The sequence below is a fragment of the Gadus morhua genome, unplaced genomic scaffold (genome assembly GCF_902167405.1).
Source record: "Gadus morhua unplaced genomic scaffold, gadMor3.0, whole genome shotgun sequence".
NCBI classification, from domain to species: Eukaryota; Metazoa; Chordata; class Actinopteri; order Gadiformes; family Gadidae; genus Gadus; species Gadus morhua.
In genome coordinates, this window is record NW_021964143.1 from 322782 (window position 1) to 333604 (window position 10823).

At 45.6% G+C, this 10823-nt stretch overlaps 1 non-coding gene across 1 annotated transcript; it reads right to left on the reverse strand.

The window, feature by feature from the left end:
- Positions 1-229: 229 nt before the first annotated feature.
- LOC115539144 (5.8S ribosomal RNA) lies at positions 230-383 on the reverse strand. Its single transcript, XR_003975729.1, has one exon. It is a non-coding gene; the product is annotated as a 5.8S ribosomal RNA (ribosomal RNA).
- Positions 384-10823: the final 10440 nt, after the last annotated feature.

Below are 10823 nucleotides of genomic sequence, written 5' to 3' on the forward strand. Positions count from 1 at the left end.
AGACAATGTCATCCTTGGACACCGGGACGGGAGGGGTTCCTGCCGCCGTGAGGCGGAGGAGACTGGGGAGAGAAGAGGGGGCCGACCGCGACACCTTGAACTTCACCTGGTCCCTTACGGACGTCTGAACTTAGGGGGACGAAGGCCTGCGAAAGGCCTGCGACGCCCCAACCGCGGAAGAAAGAGAGGCACTGGAAGACCGTCCCTTGGTTCCGATTGATTGCCAACGCGACTCTCAGACAGGCGTAGCCCCGGGAGGAACCCGGGGCCGCAAGGTGCGTTCGAAAGGTCGATGATCAATGTGTCCTGCAATTCACATTAGTTCTCGCAGCTAGCTGCGTTCTTCATCGACGCACGAGCCGAGTGATCCACCGCTAAGAGTTGTACATTTTGTTTGATTTTTTCGGCAAGACGATGTTCAAGACAATTTGTATCGACGGGGCTAACCCACAGGCGCCGCGCCACACCACACCCCGTGGCCCGACGCGGTCATGAACCCCTCGCCCACCTGCGTGACAGGCGGGAGAGTGTGTTAGGGTACCTGCGAGCGCACAGTGGTTCGGTCAGGTCGACACCGAGCTGCGCTTAGTTTTGTCCGAGCAAAGCGGGGGGCGAGACCCGGTCTCCCAGCTACGGCACTCCAGTTAGGGCCTCCCCAGACGCCTGCACCGCGTGCTCTGTCAGACCTCAGAGAACGCCGCGTCACAGTGCGGTCCGGGGTGGGCTGGTAGGGGGGCTTACGTGGCAGTGCGCAGCCGGTCGGGATTCACACCCCTCCCAACGATCGCTGTGTGTGTGTCACTTTAGATACTGCTTAATCATTTGACCAAAGATATAACAACAAAAAGGGTTTTTATTGATTTCTCTCTCATAAGCCTGCTCTCTGTTAAAGGTCACTGAGGGTCACACAGACACACACAGAGCTCCCAGCACTGCCCTGTGTATTGTATTAAGTCACAGCAAGGCCCAATGGCTCACACTTATCTCCCTTTAGGCCCCAGAAGCCTGCCTGCTGTTAAAGGTCACTGAGGGTCCCACAGACACACACAGAGCTCCCAGCACTGCCCTGTGTGTTGTATTAAGTCACTGACAGGCCCAGAGGCACAGACACCTCCCAAGGTAGGCCTCATAAGCCTGCTCTCTGTTAAAGGTCACTGAGGGTCACACAGACACACACAGAGCTCCCAGCACTGCCCTGTGTATTGTATTAAGTCACAGCAAGGCCCAATGGCTCACACTTATCTCCCTTTAGGCCCCAGAAGCCTGCCTGCTGTTAAAGGTCACTGAGGGTCCCACAGACACACACAGAGCTCCCAGCACTAACACTAATGTGCATAGCATACACACACACACACCAAACAAGTGCATAGCATACACACACACACACCAAACATGTGCATAGCACACAAGCACACAGGCACACGTATATGTCCACACACGCACACACACACACACACAGACACAGATTCACACAGACACACACAGACACAGACACACACACACACACACACACACACAGACACAGACACAGACACACGCACACGCATCTATAAAACAATATAAAACATTTAAGAAGGAATGCAAATGAGGCATTATCAATTATAATACAAACATAATTAAAACACATAATTAAAACACATACAAGCTTCGGGTCCAATGTTTCCAGAACTAGGATGAGTATATCTTGTGTCACTCTGAGAGTTGTTAATTATGTTTGTTTTACGCACATCGGCCTCATAGGTGTTGTCGTCCCTCCTCTATGCTTGGGGGGAGATGGGCCTCCCCGGGTCCCCAAGCTTGACGGACATCCGTTTAGCCGTGGCCACATACGTGAGTATCAAAAACACATGATAAGGAATTGGTCAATTTGGTGCATTTTGCTTCCGTTACACGCATTCAATGCAAACACATTCTTGTTTGTAAATGCCCCTCTTTTTCTTTGTTTGTAGAACTTTGACTCAGAGATAGGCTTTCCCAAAGAAAGCCAAGAAGAAGAACAACAGTGTGTTGTCAGAGGAGAGAGAAGTCCGGCCAGGTGAGTCTGCTCACCTGAAGAGACAGACTCTGAGGAGGAGCAGCTCTGGACCTCCGGATTGACCGGTACAAAGACATTTGCAAGGCATTTCTGCAAGGAGTAATGTGCAGTGAACATTATCCCTTTCAAAGCCTTGAAGATACATTAGCCCGCTTATACTGCTTAATCATTTGACCAAAGATATAACAACAAAAAGGGTTTTTATTGATTTCTCTCTCTCCCGCAGCACGCTGACCATCTACGGCATCAGCCAGGACAACGACGCCAAGGCGTTGTCGCCCGGCGCCATCCAGGTGTCCTGGAAGGAGCCGGAGCACAACACACAGGACATCATCGGCTACGTGCTGCACATCCGGCGGTCCTCAGGTCAGGACCACACACACGCACATGTGCATAGCATATTATTATTATTATAACTTTATTCAAGACACAGGAAGGTCCACATAGACAGCACACTACATATATAAACACATATACATACACATATATATCTACGCATATGAATACACACACACTCATCCCCCACCTAACTTGCATAGTTTGGTGAGTGTACCAGAACTACAGTATCCTAATTATATAAGAGGGGACCCCTCGCTCAAGTAGTTTAGCAAACAGTTTCCCATATCTGTTGATAACATAATCTGCAAGCCTATCCATAAGGATCCCTTCTATTACCTTGGACAGTATACTTGCAAGTGCAATAGGCCTATAGTTATCAATACTAGTCTTATTTTGAACTACAGGTATCAACAAGACAGATAACATGGATCCTGGGAGTATGCCATGCTTCATTAACCCGGAAAAGCATAGAGCAAGTATCTCTCTCTCTCTCTCTCTCTCTCTCTCTCTCTCTCTCTCTCTCTCTCTCTCTCTCTCTCTCTCTCTCTCTCTCTCTCTCTCTCTCTCTCTCTCTCTCTCTCTCTCTCTCTCTCTCTCTCTCTCTCTCTCTCTCTCTCTCTCTCTCTCTCTCTCTCTCTCTCTCTCTCTCTCTCTCTCTCTCTCTCTCTCTCTCTTAAATAACCACCAGGCAGCACACCGCTTTCAACAGATAAGAAACAAGCATTCAACTAACTGTAAGTTAACTACACTACTTGTTTGTCCAGAACCGAGAACAGCGCCGGCTCCACGCAGGCCAGCGCCCGCCTCACCGTGCTGTGGGCCGACGGGCTCCCCGGGGCCCCCACACAGGTGCGGGCCCAGGCGTTGTCGCCCGGCGCCATCCAGGTGTCCTGGAAGGAGCCGGAGCAGAACACACAGGACATCATCAGCTACGTGCTGCACATCCGGCTGTCCTCAGGTCAGGACCACACACACGCACATGTGCATAGCATACACACACACACACACACCAAACATGTGCATAGCATTCACACACGCACCAAACATGTGCATAGCATAGTAGGCCTCATAAGCCTGCTGTCTATTAAAGGTCACTGAGGGTCACATAGACACACACAGAGCTCCCAGCACTGCCCTGTGTGTTGTATTAAGTCACTGACAGGCCCAGAGGCACAGACATCTCTCCAGGTAGGCCTCATAAGCCTGCTCTCTGTTAAAGGTCACTGAGGGTCACACAGACACACACAGAGCTCCCAGCACTGCCCTGTGTATTGTATTAAGTCACAGCAAGGCCCAATGGCTCACACTTATCTCCCTTTAGGCCCCAGAAGCCTGCCTGCTGTTAAAGGTCACTGAGGGTCCCACAGACACACACAGAGCTCCCAGCACTAACACTAATGTGCATAGCATACACACACACACCAAACAAGTGCATAGCATACACACACACACACCAAACATGTGCATAGCACACAAGCACACAGGCACACGTATATGTCCACACACGCACACACACACACAGACACAGATTCACACAGACACAGACACACACACACACACACACACACACAGACACAGACACACGCACACGCATCTATAAAACAATATAAAACATTTAAGAAGGAATGCAAATGAGGCATTATCAATTATAATACAAACATAATTAAAACACATAATTAAAACACATACAAGCTTCGGGTCCAATGTTTCCAGAACTAGGATGAGTATATCTTGTGTCACTCTGAGAGTTGTTAATTATGTTTGTTTTACGCACATCGGCCTCATAGGTGTTGTCGTCCCTCCTCTAAGCTTGGGGGGAGATGGGCCTCCCCGGGTCCCCAAGCTTGACGGACATCCGTTTAGCCGTGGCCACATACGTGAGTATCAAAAACACATGATAAGGAATTGGTCAATTTGGTGCATTTTGCTTCCGTTACACACATTCAATGCAAACACATTCTTGTTTGTAAATGCCCCTCTTTTTCTTTGTTTGTAGAACTTTGACTCAGAGATAGGCTTTCCCAAAGAAAGCCAAGAAGAAGAACAACAGTGTGTTGTCAGAGGAGAGAGAAGTCCGGCCAGGTGAGTCTGCTCACCTGAAGAGACAGACTCTGAGGAGGAGCAGCTCTGGACCTCCGGATTGACCGGTACAAAGACATTTGCAAGACATTTCTGCAAGGAGTAATGTGCAGTGAACATTATCCCTTTCAAAGCCTTGAAGATACATTAGCCCGCTTATACTGCTTAATCATTTGACCAAAGATATAACAACAAAAAGGGTTTTTATTGATTTCTCTCTCTCCCGCAGCACGCTGACCATCTACGGCATCAGCCAGGACAACGACGCCAAGGCGTTGTCGCCCGGCGCCATCCAGGTGTCCTGGAAGGAGCCGGAGCACAACACACAGGACATCATCGGCTACGTGCTGCACATCCGGCGGTCCTCAGGTCAGGACCACACACACGCACATGTGCATAGCATATTATTATTATTATAACTTTATTCAAGACACAGGAAGGTCCACATAGACAGCACACTACATATATAAACACATATACATACACATATATATCTACGCATATGAATACACACACACTCATCCCCCACCTAACTTGCATAGTTTGGTGAGTGTACCAGAACTACAGTATCCTAATTATATAAGAGGGGACCCCTCGCTCAAGTAGTTTAGCAAACAGTTTCCCATATCTGTTGATAACATAATCTGCAAGCCTATCCATAAGGATCCCTTCTATTACCTTGGACAGTATACTTGCAAGTGCAATAGGCCTATAGTTATCAATACTAGTCTTATTTTGAACTACAGGTATCAACAAGACAGATAACATGGATCCTGGGAGTATGCCATGCTTCATTAACCCGGAAAAGCATAGAGCAAGTATCTCTCTCTCTCTCTCTCTCTCTCTCTCTCTCTCTCTCTCTCTCTCTCTCTCTCTCTCTCTCTCTCTCTCTCTCTCTCTCTCTCTCTCTCTCTCTCTCTCTCTCTCTCTCTCTCTCTCTCTCTCTCTCTCTCTCTCTCTCTCTCTCTCTCTCTCTCTCTCTCTCTCTCTCTCTCTCAAATAACCACCAGGCAGCACACCGCTTTCAACAGATAAGAAACAAGCATTCAACTAACTGTAAGTTAACTACACTACTTGTTTGTCCAGAACCGAGAACAGCGCCGGCTCCACGCAGGCCAGCGCCCGCCTCACCGTGCTGTGGGCCGACGGGCTCCCCGGGGCCCCCACACAGGTGCGGGCCCAGGCGTTGTCGCCCGGCGCCATCCAGGTGTCCTGGAAGGAGCCGGAGCAGAACACACAGGACATCATCAGCTACGTGCTGCACATCCGGCTGTCCTCAGGTCAGGACCACACACACGCACATGTGCATAGCATACACACACACACACACACCAAACATGTGCATAGCATTCACACACGCACCAAACATGTGCATAGCATAGTAGGCCTCATAAGCCTGCTGTCTATTAAAGGTCACTGAGGGTCACATAGACACACACAGAGCTCCCAGCACTGCCCTGTGTGTTGTATTAAGTCACTGACAGGCCCAGAGGCACAGACATCTCCCCAGGTAGGCCTCATAAGCCTGCTCTCTGTTAAAGGTCACTGAGGGTCACACAGACACACACAGAGCTCCCAGCACTGCCCTGTGTATTGTATTAAGTCACAGCAAGGCCCAATGGCTCACACTTATCTCCCAGAAGCCTGCCTGCTGTTAAAGGTCACTGAGGGTCCCACAGACACACACAGAGCTCCCAGCACTAACACTAATGTGCATAGCATACACACACACACCAAACAAGTGCATAGCATACACACACACACACCAAACATGTGCATAGCACACAAGCACACAGGCACACGTATATGTCCACACACGCACACACACACACAGACACACACAGACACAGACACAGACACACACACACACACACACACACACACACACAGACACAGACACACGCACACGCATCTATAAAACAATATAAAACATTTAAGAAGGAATGCAAATGAGGCATTATCAATTATAATACAAACATAATTAAAACACATAATTAAAACACATACAAGCTTCGGGTCCAATGTTTCCAGAACTAGGATGAGTATATCTTGTGTCACTCTGAGAGTTGTTAATTATGTTTGTTTTACGCACATCGGCCTCATAGGTGTTGTCGTCCCTCCTCTAAGCTTGGGGGGAGATGGGCCTCCCCGGGTCCCCAAGCTTGACGGACATCCGTTTAGCCGTGGCCACATACGTGAGTATCAAAAACACATGATAAGGAATTGGTCAATTTGGTGCATTTTGCTTCCGTTACACACATTCAATGCAAACACATTCTTGTTTGTAAATGCCCCTCTTTTTCTTTGTTTGTAGAACTTTGACTCAGAGATTGGCAGGAGGGACCATCGCAATACGACCGCGGCAGCGACTACCAGTGCATCGCCGAGAACAGCGCCGGCTCCGGCGAGCGAAGAGGGAAAAGCCCAGTGCCGATACTGCAGCGGTACTGCACCGTGTTTTTGTTATATATATTTATTCATGTTTTGTTTTAGTTCTATATATTTATTCATGTTGTGTTTTAGTTCTATATATTTATTCATGTTCCGTGTTTTTGTTATATATATTTATTCATGTTTTGTTTTAGTTGTTTGAAACTTTTCAATAAAAAAAACATTTGGAAACTGGTCGTTGTTTGTCCATTTTTATGGGGTCAGAACAGTCTCATTAATAATGAATGCACGGAGAAGGATTAACAAATGTATTTTGTAATTTTTATATAAATTACTCTCTTCTCACAAAAACATTTCAATCCACACACAAATGGATATCGGCAGGTATAACTGTAAAATAAATCCATAGGCAAAAGTAAGTTTCACACACACATTTCTGATCCACACACAAATGTGTCTTGTTTTGAATAAAAGTGATATAAATCCTAACCCTAACCCTAAATTAGAAGGAACTGTATTCATTCTCCTTGTATCTTAAAAACAAATCCCTCCCCTCTTAACTGAGAGAGGTTAAGTTCATTTGCATTCAAGTTCCCACTGGAGCTAGTAAATCAGGTTTTGTGACCAGGCCAGACCAGATGTGTTTTGCTGTTTGTGGAGACCAATGATCATGCACGCTAGTTTTAAACATTTCCTCAGGTATGTTAGAAAGATGTGTATACTGCTCAATCCATGAGTTAATACAAGAGAGTACATGTGTACTTCTACTACGAAAACAGGTCATACCGTCAGTCACAAAGGCTGTGGGGGGAAGGGGCATTTTCGCTTATTTGGGAAGAGGTCAGCACAATTGCTGACCTCTTCCCAAATGAGCGAAAATGCCCCTGTTTTTTGTGAATTCAAATATATACACAAAAAATACATACACAGAGCTCCAAGTACTGCCCTGTGTATTGTATTAAGTCACAGCAAGGCCCTAATGTCCCCAGTGCTATTGGAGGTCAAAACCATGTCTCTTTGAACATGTTTTTACCACTCAAACACACACTTGAGGTGAAAATACACCATCAAATCTGCTTTTAGTTGAAGAAAACACATTTATCACAATTGTACAATTTAAAAGCATTTAAATCACCACAGAACCTCAATTTAAGTTACACAAGTATATATTCTAGCACTGATAATTAAAAGTTAAACTGTGTTCTCCAGTCAGAGAGGATGTGTTTTGCTGTTTGTGGAGACCAATGATCATGCACGCTAGTTTTAAACATTTCCTCAGGTATGTTAGAAAGATGTGTATACTGCTCAATCCATGAGTTAATACAAGAGAGTACATGTGTACTTCTACTACGAAAACAGGTCATACCGTCAGTCACAAAGGCTGTGGGGGGAAGGGGCATTTTCGCTTATTTGGGAAGACGTCAGCACAATTGCTGAACTCTTCCCAAATGAGCGAAAATGCCCCTGTTTTTTGCGAAATAAAAAATATATACACAAAAAATACATACACAGAGCTCCAAGTACTGCCCTGTGTATTGTATTAAGTCACAGCAAGGCCCTAATGTCCCCAGTGCTATTGGAGGTCAAAACCATGTCTCTTTGAACATGTTTTTACCACTCAAACACACACTTGAGGTGAAAATACACCATCAAATCTGCTATTAGTTGAAGAAAACACATTTATCACAATTGTACAATTTAAAAGCATTTAAATCACCACAGAACCTCAATTTAAGTTACACAAGTATATATTCTAGCACTGATAATTAAAAGTTAAACTGTGTTCTCCAGTCAGAGAGGATGTGTTTTGCTGTTTGTGGAGACCAATGATCATGCACGCTAGTTTTAAACATTTCCTCAGGTATGTTAGAAAGATGTGTATACTGCTCAATCCATGAGTTAATACAAGAGAGTACATGTGTACTTCTACTACGAAAACAGGTCATACCGTCAGTCACAAAGGCTGTGGGGGGAAGGGGCATTTTCGCTTATTTGGGAAGACGTCAGCACAATTGCTGAACTCTTCCCAAATGAGCGAAAATGCCCCTGTTTTTTGCGAAATAAAAAATATATACACAAAAAATACATACACAGAGCTCCAAGTACTGCCCTGTGTATTGTATTAAGTCACAGCAAGGCCCTAATGTCCCCAGTGCTATTGGAGGTCAAAACCTCCACCTCCCCGGGTAGGCCTCATAAGCCTGCTATCCATTCATTAAAGGTCACTGAGGGTCACACAGACACACACAGAGCACCAAACACTGCCCTGTGTGTTTCATTAAGTCACTGACAGGCCCAGAGGCACAGACACCTCCCCAGGTAGGCCTCTTAAGCCTGCTCTCTGTTAAAGGTCACTGAGGGTCACACGGACACACACATTCCAGGGCGCCCTGCCCTTCACAAAGAAAAGAGAACTCTTCCCGGGGCTCCCGCCAGCTTCTCCGGGGTCGTTTGCGTTACCGCACTGGACGCCTCGCGGCGCCTATCTCCGCCTCTCCAGATTCGGGGATCTGAACCCGACTCCCTTTCGATCGACCGGGGGCGACGGAGGCCATCGCCCCGCACTTTTGAACGGCGTTCGCCAATCTCTTAGGACCGACTGACCCATGTTCAACTGCTGTTCACATGGAACCCTTCTGACTTGGCCTTAGGTCACTCACACTCCCAGTGCAGTGAAGCCCCACCCTTATTCATGTCTGTACATGACCTGTACATGACCTGTACATGACCTGTACAGACACAATTATTATCTTTTCCAGACCTTGGGGAATGTGTGATTTAAATGATGAATCAAATGTGGAGGAAAAAGCCAATCTTGGAAGTCGAAAAAAAACAAAAATAAGGCAAAAACGTTTTTATTCCCATTCTGAGTCTAAGTCCACAAGGATATACATTCAAAAAACAGGTCATACTGTCATCAATCATAACTATAAATATACAATCACACACAAATTATATTAACCTTGTTTCTGTAATTATTACATTAGAATGAACTGTATTCATTCTCCCTGTATCTTAAAAACGAATCCCTCCCCTCTTAACTGAGAGAGGTTAAGTTAATGACCCGGTTTCTGTCCAATATCCACCCATTGTATTACAAATTGACTTGGCCTTAGGTCACTCACACTCCCAGTGCAGTGAAGCCCCACCCTTATTCATGTCTGTACATGACCTGTACATGACCTGTACATGACCTGTACAGACACAATTATTATCTTTTCCAGACCTTGGGGAATGTGTGATTTAAATGATGAATCAAATGTGGAGGAAAAAGCCAATCTTGGAAAAAGTCGAAAAAAAACAAAAATAAGGCAAAAACGTTTTTATTCCCATTCTGAGTCTAAGTCCACAAGGATATACATTCAAAAAACAGGTCATACTGTCATCAATCATAACTATAAATATACAATCACACACAAATTATATTAACCTTGTTTCTATAATTATTACATTAGAATGAACTGTATTCATTCTCCCTGTATCTTAAAAACGAATCCCTCCCCTCTTAACTGAGAGAGGTTAAGTTAATTCAAGTCAATATCCACCCATTGTATTACAAATTGACTTGGCCTTAGGTCACTCACACTCCCAGTGCAGTGAAGCCCCACCCTTATTCATGTGCTGCTTTAGAAAATAGTTTTTTGTGAATTAAAAAAAGGCAAAAACGTTTTTATTCCCAATACAAGAGAGTACATGTGTACTTCTACTACGAAAACAGGTCATACCGTCAGTCACAAAGGCTTTGGGAAAACAGGGGCATTTTCGCTTATTTGGGAAGAGGTCAGCACAATTGCGGACCTCTTCCCAAATGAGCGAAAATGCCCCTGTTTTTTGTGAATTCAAATATATACACAAAAAATACATACACAGAGCTCCAAGTACTGCCCTGTGTATTGTATTAAGTCACAGCAAGGCCCTAATGTCCCCAGTGCTATTGGAGGCCAAAACCATGTCTCTTTGAACATGTTTTTACCACTCA